This window comes from Siphateles boraxobius, unplaced genomic scaffold (assembly GCF_051911475.1).
Source record: "Siphateles boraxobius isolate OS27281-9 unplaced genomic scaffold, OSU_SipBor_1 22, whole genome shotgun sequence".
NCBI classification, from domain to species: Eukaryota; Metazoa; Chordata; class Actinopteri; order Cypriniformes; family Leuciscidae; genus Siphateles; species Siphateles boraxobius.
In genome coordinates this window covers 9,431,892-9,442,213 of record NW_027508833.1, presented here as the reverse complement: position 1 = coordinate 9,442,213, position 10,322 = coordinate 9,431,892, and the positions used below count along the sequence as shown (strand labels likewise).

Here is a 10,322-nt window from a genome sequence, read left to right as displayed (position 1 = left end):
TTTCCGTGATCGGTAACATATATGATCGGTAGTATTTCAGTCAATCATGGGGGTTTTCGGACACAATGTTCCCTCGTGCCACGTGCTCGTACAAGTTCGGATGTGGGTGGTGGTTGTACAGGAGCAAGAAGACCCAGCCGTCTTGGGTCGTCAGGCCTAAGTGTAATCTTCCAGGGAAGACCAGTCCCACTTCTCAGCCTCCTGGACAGAATGGCCCTCTGAATGTCTGGGATGTAGGAGTATAGTTTCTTTTCTTTCATTGTGTAGACACCCCAAGTATTTGATTTTTTTTTTCTATGACCGTTGGTATCTAGAGATAAATGAAGGGCCATTGTTATTAGTCATTTTAAAAAAAAGCTTGTCAACAAATGGAAGGTGTTCACTAAACAAAAAAAATAACAGTAAAAACTTAAAGTCCGGGTCTTGTAAACAAAGGGTGTATATGACATGTGCTTTGCTGCATACATTAATAAGTGGTTCTGGAAGCATTCCAGGTCTGATGTGGTCCTGTGTGGTTGGGTGGGAAATATAGACAATAAGAACTCACCACATGAATCATCTTGCATTCTGCTCTCGTAAAATAAGACAAGACAAATGCTTGAGTGCTAAAATATGGGAAATGTGATTTTGACTTGATGCTTACCTGAAGTTTATGAACTTCTGCACCTGGGTCAAGAACCTTTTCTCCAGCACGATGGCGGTCAGTGCCTGGTGAGCCGCTGAACCTGTAATCACACCACATCATTGTGAGTAAAATGGCTGCATCCTTACAGGGCACTCAATCCTGCATTTGCATTGTTTGTTTGAAATTACCTTCTATGAACCTGGGCTTATCCTCACTGCCCCTTTCAAGAGGCTCATGCTCACAGAAGCCAGTTGCCCACGAGTGCTCGTTTTGTACATGGTGTAGCACACCAACCCACATCATCTGTGCAAAAGGAAAACAAAACATGCATGCACAAACTGTATGAGTCAGCATGACAAAGTTTAAAAAAATTTTTTTTTTTTTTGCTACAATATACGTTGAAATGCTCCTCGGTTGTTGCTTGCTTGCTGCAATACCAGAAGTGGTTGACAATGTCTCTTATCCACACCAGAATTCCGGTTTGGTTCTTGATTGAACCAGCCTGAATAAGGTAGATAGCACATACACTGTAAATATCTAACTTTCAAACATGCGTCTTATATCATGTCACGTCACGTCTCTACCATGAATAGGACAAACCAATATGTAGAAGGTTTAGCTAGGAGTAAAACTGACGGTATGGAAAGTCTGGATATAAGCTTACCCGTTGAAGTTTCTTGCTCAAACTTTTACCAGCGTGCCAGATATCCAGTGAATGGTGGATACCCCAAGCCTTGTATTTCCCACACTCTGGATCTGTAATAAACAATACCAGTTTACAACTCAAGTACGATGCAAATCAGGTCTTCATATAATATGGGTAATAAGTCTTACGAAGTCCTTACTCAGCAAGGCAGTGATCTGTATGTGGGCATCAGTGACCACTTCTTTTACTATTTCTGGTAGTAGCGCATCCATGGTCTTCACAAAACACTCCCTCTCCATGATGACAGAGTTCCGGTTTGTCTCCCGTTTGACAATGTGCACAATGTATCACGATCAAAGATGCGGAAGCAGAGATGCAAGTAAACTCTTTATTAGTAGTAGAAAGTAGACAAGGTCAGAACACACAAAACAACTGGTGACGCAGGGACAAGATGGTCAGTAGTCCAGAAGAGAAGTGTAGAGATGATGAGATAATCCAGAACCGGAGCGTGAACCGAGGAGACAAGGACAGGAACAGGACAAACGCAGACTGGAACAGGATCAAAAACACGAGGGACATCAAACAACGATCTGACATGGAGAGGAGAGTACGGTGAGTATTTGAAGGTAATATAATAGGCTGCAGCTGGTGAGAGGATTGCGATCAGCTGGATCGCTAATCCGCATGAGTGGTGACGCCCACTCGCACACACCCACACACATATAACAACAGTAACATGAGACGAGAAGGAGACAACGAATTCATAAATCGTGACACAATGTCTCTGGAATCTTGTTCAATGGTGGTATATGTACAAAACTGTTCACAGTGACCTGCGGGATAAGTACATCTTTCAGCATGTGAACATTGTTAATCCTCATACTAAAACAATTGTAAACTACAAAACTTACTAGGAGAGTCCATTCTGCCATCACCTACGGAATAGAGCAAACAGATTTTAGAATCACAATTTCCAGATTAAATTGTTCATTTATAGCTAACCACAAACATGTCACTGTTATTGAGGTTACATTGAAAGAAAACTCCCTTAAGACAACAACATGGTCCTTTTGACGTAGATGCTCTAGGACTTCAGCCCTGGTTACTTCCCAGTACTCCTGAACCAGCTCAATGCAATAGGCGTTTTGAATTCTGAAGTATGTGCTCTCAGCAACCATCCCCATGTTCATGAACTTAAAAAGCATGGCCACTTTCCTGTAGTTGTTTCCTGACAGGAGAATGTTCATGGACAACATGAAATCGCCAGACTGCATTCCAAATTTCAGTGTTGGCTGCGAAATTCCATCGCCACACCGTGTGTCCGAATGGGCATATCTAGTGAAAGACACGGAAATGTTATGTTAGTAAAAGACAGTTATGCTCCAAACAACCAACTTTTCAGAAGCTTTATCACATCAACAGCTTAACCATTGGTATGCTAATTGTCACACCTGTACTAATAAACAACCAGCTGACCCCAACAGCCAATCTCCCCCATTCAGTTTTCAAATGGGGTAGGGGGATGGGTCCGACTAGCATTGAGTAGGGTAGACGCTCACACAATAATCTTACCCACTCCAAGATTACTCCGGTCCCCTGTGGTTTCACTGTCACCTGGAATGGCTGAGCACCAGGGCATGCTCCAGACCATTTTTCTGTGTGGTTGCACTTTTCCATTGGAAGTCTCAAGTGCATGGCCAGTACATGGAGGTTATCATTGAATGTGATGTTGGCTTGTTTTCCAACCAGGTCGTCCTCAGAAACAACTCTCTGCTGCTCAGATATATTCACTGGTACCTCATCAGGATGATCCGGCATTTCGAAATCTAGCACAGCATAATCCATAGTTACTTCTTTCAGATCAAGTGCTTTGCCACCGACAGTCCTGTGTAAAGAGACAGACTGAGAGTACATTGGTGATCAAATACTTCAAAATATGAACGTCTGTATAATTCCTTGCTAAAAAAAATGTCATCATTCAGTTACACAAGTAGGGTAGTTGCAGGAATGAATGAGGCAGCTTTTATTTCAACTCATAATTAGCAGCAAGAAAAATATACCTTAGATGAAGAGAAGGGGCAAAATCCTTGTCTGAGCTGTCCCCACCTTCCAAGTCCACATGACTCGGGTCCACCTAAAAATCATCCATCTCTATGCTGTGTGTGAGGAAAACATACATCTATTCGAGTGACAGATCAGTGTGGGTATATGAAACATTGCTGTGAAATACTTACACGGTGCTCCTCAAAAAATCGCGACCCCCCTCATCTGGAGAGTCACACTCTTCTTCGCCAGTGTCCAGGGAGTGCATGCTATAATCATTGAATAAATATATGTGAACATACACCTATTATGAAGAAACAGAGAAAAAAACACTTTGGAGGCCCCAATGTAAGAAACTCACCTTGACTCCAAAGCACCAACTTCTCCCTCTCCAATTAGTGGCCGAACACCAAGCTCATCAATGGCTACATCGCTGTTAAAAAATATAATAATTTATAAATAAGCATGTGCAAGGCCATGAAAGCCAGGTGTAGAAAAGCTATTAGATAGGAACATACAGGTCACGGTCAGATTCCTCAGTGAAGCTTGAGACCGGTGGTCGTGGTGGTCTGGGGTGCCCCTGGCTTGGAGTAGATGTTACTTGCCAACGCTAACTAAAACAAAAAGGTAACAATCTTTTTTCAACATAATTTCTACACACCATCAAAGTAGCACAGAGGGAGTTGGATGGGTAAAGGTTTAATGAAATGTCACGTTTCATAACAGTTCTGTTTGTGTATATGTGGGGGAGTCCATCGACAGAGTTGTATGGCTTACTAGCAGCTCTCGTGTCGGTTACTACATAATATGGCAAGGCAGCACGATAACATGCAATATTTACAAATTCTGCGGCAGACAGTGTGATCTGATAAGCTAAATAAACAAAGCTGGATTTGTGGAATTTGGTCTCTGTTTCTTGGAGAACTACACAAATAGAACAACTACAGAAAACTAACAGGGGCGAGACGGCCACAATTCAACCCAAAATAAGTCATATAACCATTCCAATAACTCAGAAGCTGTTCAGTTAAGGTAAAATACTGCATAGTGCCGCTTTAAGTTTGCAAGTTTCAAGTTTTACTCTTGTAAACAATATGGAGACTGTATAGTGTGTTCTGTTGTATGTTACATGCATGAGTGGATCAATAATTTGAAGATATATCGTGTGGGCCGTATAATATGTATTAGCAGGGTTTTGAGTCATTAATCAACTAACTAGTGTTGTATCATACAGGTGAAAGTTGTCATGAGATGCTCACATACGATTTGTCAACTTTACTAATGTTGATCTACAGGTATTTCACTTTTATTGTATTTTACATTCTTGTACTGTGTTAATGTTGTTATGTTTTAATGTTATGTGTATTTTGCCTAATTGTTACACATAGAGTTTTTATTGTACACGCTGGGGAGAGGTGAAAGTTGTCATGACATGCTCACATACGATTTGCCAACTTTACTGATGTTGATCTACAGATCTATAGATGGTGAGAAGTACATGCTGGGTGTGATTGTGAATAAACATCCCCATGTATATGTATATGCTTCGATTAGCTTTAAATTATAGCTTATGCCCTATTTTACATGTAAATGTGCCTAACTGTACGTACTCAACCCCGGCAGCTTGATCTTCCAAAGTTACCGGAAGTCATTAATTTTCAATGAAAGCTGGCTTCTCTTAGCTGCAAGGAGCGTCAAATCCATCGGCGTCGCGTTTTGGGCGTTTTGAGCGACCAGAGTGTCAATCAGAATGTTGAAAGTAGCTCAACTTTATGGTAATGAGCTATGACACGGTTCAGCGCCAAGCAGCGGAAAACGGCAGCAACCAATCGGAATATAGAAATTCTTCGCGCTGGCTGATCCCGGAGAAACATACGATGTACAGTAAACTTTCATTCCTACCAAAACATTAGTTCCGAGAACATGGAGGAGAAGCTAATCATCACCGTTGCTGGGTTTCCAATCATTTATGATATGACGTTGTTTGCATCCATAATGAACCAGTGATAAACATTTGAGGATGAGCGCAACTTTTATTGGAAATATTTACGAACGCTCGTATTAAGCTGGAATGCAATTTATTTGCTCACGGTAACACAGATTTGACCAATTGCACTAGATGCAAATAATAATAGCTAATTGTTCTATTTTTTCCGACTAAATGTGACCAAACGGTTATAAAAATGCTGTCATTATAAAAGGTTTCTAGTGTCAATGTATTGCTTGTTTTATCTGTTTACATTTCATGCTGTGACACTTCTCTTCTCTCGAACATAGAATGCTGCTATGTCAGAGCGGCCAAAGTGTCAACAAGCTTCCCCGTACTTTTTGACAAGCGTCCTTGACAGGGCGGCCAGAGCTTCTTTGCAGCTCAAGTCGGCGGCAGTGTGTACGTACAGTTATGTGTGTCTTTACAGGTATGTTTGGCCTTTCTTTTAAGTCCATATATGTTTAATTGTATAATTAAAAATAAAAGAACTAAAAAATTGGTATCTTTGTTGTTTTATACCATAGGTGTAATGGAATAAGGATGATACACTTATTGTATGTTTATTCATATTTCAGTTAATGGCTTGTTAATGCATGACTGTGTCATGACTTTACTTGAGGGGGCACATCATAATTAATTCACTGTTAACTACTTACCAATTTCAGCTCATGATTTATCATAAACTTACTATAAAGTACACATGTACTACAACTAGTATTCAGCCCAGTTAAGTGATGTTGTGTGGCTTTTCAAAAAGTCAGAGAACGGAGGTACAGTATCATCACGGCCTGTGTCTGGATGGAGTGAACTACTGATCCCAGAAAACGTTCCCCTGATCTGAGTCCATGTTTCCTGTTTGGCTATTTTTTGGGAACCGATTTCTCAGAAACTGTTGTAAGTCACAGTAGGTTCAGTTTGATGGGAAAGAGAACATGACAAAACAGATTAGGACCTTTTAATATAAATTATTAGTGTATTTAGTATTTTCTATGTTTGATAAGGAGGATCAGTGAAATTAATGACAAACTAATCCTGTGCCTTTCAGTAATGTTTATGATGAAGCTGCTGATGTCAATAGTTTAAATTATGACTAATAAACTGTTTAAATGTATTTCAATGTCAAAATATTTCTTATTTATTCATATGGAGCCAGATTGATTGCTTCTGTCGTAGTAAAGGATCGCTCTTCATTGGTTTATGATTAGTTCATATCTTCACTAATCATGTGTTCATGTTGAAGTAACTATTAATTCAGGTATTAGTACATGATTATTCATGCCGTTATTGTAAAGCCATAATGTTTTACAGTTAACCCTCTGGGGTCTGAAGTGTTTTCTGGGCCCTGGAGGTGTTCTGATATGCCCTGACATTTGTGTTACTTGTAACATTCTCATAGCTAAAGTATGATTACACTGTATTCAGCACAAACTCTGCTACAATAATATGTGAGCAGTATTTATGCAAACGTTTGTAGTTTTGAGAAAAAGACGTTTATTGGTTTGTGGAAAAAAATAAGTCATTGAAATAAGTCCCTAAAACCCATACAGATTATTTGTTCACAATAGCAGACATCCCAAGTCTCCCGGAAGTTCCGGCAGTCTCCTGCATATTGATAGCGGCTCCCTGATGCCCGCAAATTAGTTCAAATCTCCCGGAATCTAGAGCTCGCGAGCTCCAAACCATGTAGCGTGCACTCGGCAGAGAGGGAGAGAGCGAGAGATCTTGTGTGTGTGTGCAAATGTGCGTATGTGCCTCTTGAAGCCCCCCGTCAACAAAACCGAACAATCCACAATCAACAAAAAGAGATACCTCCCTGAAATGACTTCTTGCAGGTTGGGATGTCTGCAATAGTTTAAAAAATTGTATCATTGTAACCTAGAATTTTTGCTTCAAAACTATGTGAATATCATCCTGATCACTCATTCTCATTAAACAATATATTGATTTAAAGTTTGTAAGACATATGTGTAAGAAAGCTGTACGCGAGGAGGGAGTCAATCATCATGAATATTGATGTGTTTCACACCTGGGAAGAAAAAAGACCCTCCCCTAATGGCCCTATCAGGTGGGACTGTGAGGGACTGTGAGAATGTGGAGAGATTAAAATAATGGCTTTTTGATTGTTTGGATTTATTTACAACACAACATAATCCAAAGATACAAAGGACAAAAAGGCACATTATTTGTGTAACAATCCCCAGTAAGAGTGCCCGGGTTAACCATCAGAAGGCACTCCAACATAATCCACATACTCCATTCCCCATAATCCTTTGCCCAGACCATCATCCATTATCACATTCACCTGTGTCTCATTATCCTGTTTACCCAGTGGTGGTTCTAGGATTTTTCTGTAACAGGGGCCATTAAAATACAGGGTACATTCAAGCACACAAAATAATTTATTCAGTACGGTGCAAATACATTTCGGCAGTCATTCCTTGCAAAAAAGAAGAATTCTCAGATTGCTATGGTTGGAGCTGAAACGCCTGACAAATTCATCCAAATCTATTGACCTGGCCCGTCTGGATTCAATGCTTAGGACACCCAAGTGACTCAAATGGGCATCACCCATGGTTGTCCTCAAGTGGTTTTTAATAAGTGCAAGAGCTGAAAAGCTTCTCTCACAAGAAGCACTGCTTACCGGTATTACTACAGAAATCTTGCAAAGCCTGAAAAGCTCATGGAACACCTCTTTGAAAGGCTCCAGAAAAGTAAAAAACTCAATGAGCGTGGTCAATCTCTGCATTCCACTTTTCTCTTTCCTATCCATCACTCTCTTGATCTGATACAGCTCATTTGACAAGTCCTTAACATTTGAGTCAAAAATCTTTGCAAAGGAAAAAAGAGCCTCTTCCTGTAAAAAGGTAACACTTTGTGGGTGAAGTGCTTGAGTTCCCTTCATAATTTTGCAGTTGGGTTCAGAGAACCGTCTTTGGAACTCACCAGCCATTGAATAAAGCACTGGGTAGTACACATGTCTCTTAAAGCTTTCCCTATCATCTTTATTGACTCTACGCTCACCAGATGTTGCAGTTATTATGTAATCACACAATCGTGTGTTCATCTTTGGCTGCCTCTTCTCAGTCTTTTCCAAGCTGAGGTCACATTTTACAGCCATTTCCTCAACCTCTTTTCACAGAGCCTCAAAATAGGCCTCACTTCTGTATTGCTCTAATGTGTCCAGCAATGATTCTACAAGAGTGACTGCTGCTGCTAGATCCGGTGAGGGGGACTGTAACATGTCAGACAAAAATTTGGACTGTCCCAGGACTTTGTTGAATGTCACTAGAACACCAATGCAACTAACATCAAGTTGAGCTAATAAACCACGAGCATCTGTTGCCCGATCACCGTCCTTTTCCTGCCCAATTTCCTGAAGAACACGGTACACTGCTGGAAGTCTATCAAGCATATTGCGACAGGCTGAAAATCTGCAAGCCCACCTGTTGTCGCTTAATGAAGGCATTTCATGGGGCTGACCACCATACATCTCTTTCTGTATGTCATGCCATTTTGTGTGCACATTTTGAATGTTTTTACTGGTGTATTTTGAATTCCCATGTGCATTCATGCGTTTCTGTCAGGGAAACAGAGAGATCCAATTTGCAGTTATTTATTAGGGTAATCCAAAAACATAAATCCAATCCAGGCAGGGGTCGAAACCAACGTAGCAAACCAAAAACATAAAACAATAAATAAACTAGCACAAAGCAGAACAGACCTCAAAAAGTGACGTGATGAATAACAAGGACTCCGTAACAAACACTAAACAGGCAAGGTATATAGAACACAGAACTAACAATGAAAATGGGGAACAGCTGAGTGCAATGATGCAGTGATGGGTACAGACAAGGATTGTGGGGAATGCAGTTCATAAAGTGGATGACACCGTGGGGAAGGAGGACATCTAGTGGACACCTGGGGAACAATCCCAACACTGTGACATAACCCCCCCTCTACGGAGCGGCTACCAGACGCTCCAAGACAACAAAGACCACAAAACAAAACAAGAGTCCAGGATGGGAGGCAGAAGAGTAAAGGCTCAGGGGGAGGGATGGGGGGCCAGGTCCGTGGAGGGGAACAAGAACAGGGGGTGATGGTTTAGCTGGCGGCCAGGGCGAAGCGGACAGTCCATTGGGCGGCCAGTGCGGAGAAGACAGTCCATCGGGCTGCCAGGGCGGAGAAGACAGTCCATCGGGCGGCCAGGGCGGAGAAGACAGTCCATCGGGCGGCCAGGAAGGAGAAGACAGTCCATCGGGCGGCCAGGAAGGAGAAGACAGTCCATCGGGCGGCCAGGAAGGAGAAGACAGTCCATCGGTCGGCCAGGGTGAAGCAGACGACCCTTGGGGCGGCCAGGGCGGAGAAGACAGTCCATCGGGCGGCCAGGGCGAAGCAGACGACACCTCGGGCGGCCAGGGCGGTGAAGACCCCTCGGGCGGTGAAGACCCCTCGGGCGGTGAAGACCCCTCGGGCGGTGAAGACCCCTCGGGCGGTGAAGACCCCTCGGGCGGTGAAGACCCCTCGGGCGGCCAGGGCGGAGAAGACAGTCCATCGGGCGGCCAGGGCGGAGAAGACAGTCCATCGGGCGGCCAGGGCGGAGAAGACAGTCCATCGGGCGGCCAGGGCGGAGAAGACAGTCCATCGGGCGGCCAGGGCTAAGCAGACGACCCCTCGGGCGGCCAGGGCGAAGCAGACGACCCCTCGGGCGGCCAGGGCGAAGCAGACGACCCCTCGGGCGGCCAGGGCGAAGCAGACGACCCCTCGGGCGGCCAGGGCGAAGCAGACGACCCCTCGGGCGGCCAGGGCGAAGCAGACGACCCCTCGGGCGGCCAGGTCGAAGCAGACGACCCCTCGGGCGGCCAGGGCGAAGCAGACGACCCCTCGGGCGGCCAGGGCGAAGCAGACGACCCCTCGGGCGGCCAGGGCGGTGAAGACCCCTCGGGCGGCCAGGGCGGTGAAGACCCCTCGGGCGGCCAGGGCGGTGAAGACCCCTCGGGCTGCCAGGGCGGTGAAGACCC

The 10,322-nt window shown here is 43.7% G+C and overlaps 1 long non-coding RNA gene across 2 annotated transcripts; it reads right to left on the bottom strand.

Annotated features, from left to right (window-relative positions):
• Window positions 1-411: 411 nt before the first annotated feature.
• LOC143746334 (uncharacterized) lies at window positions 412-1,599 on the bottom strand. Of its 2 annotated transcripts, none has more exons than XR_013206498.1 (5): window positions 1,290-1,599; window positions 1,023-1,127; window positions 814-928; window positions 644-725; window positions 412-507 (listed from the first exon to the last, which is right to left on the bottom strand). It is a non-coding gene; the product is annotated as an uncharacterized LOC143746334 (long non-coding RNA). The 2 variants fall into 2 exon arrangements; XR_013206499.1 differs by having other exon boundaries at window positions 1,063-1,127.
• Between the last annotated feature and the right edge of the window lie 8,723 nt (window positions 1,600-10,322).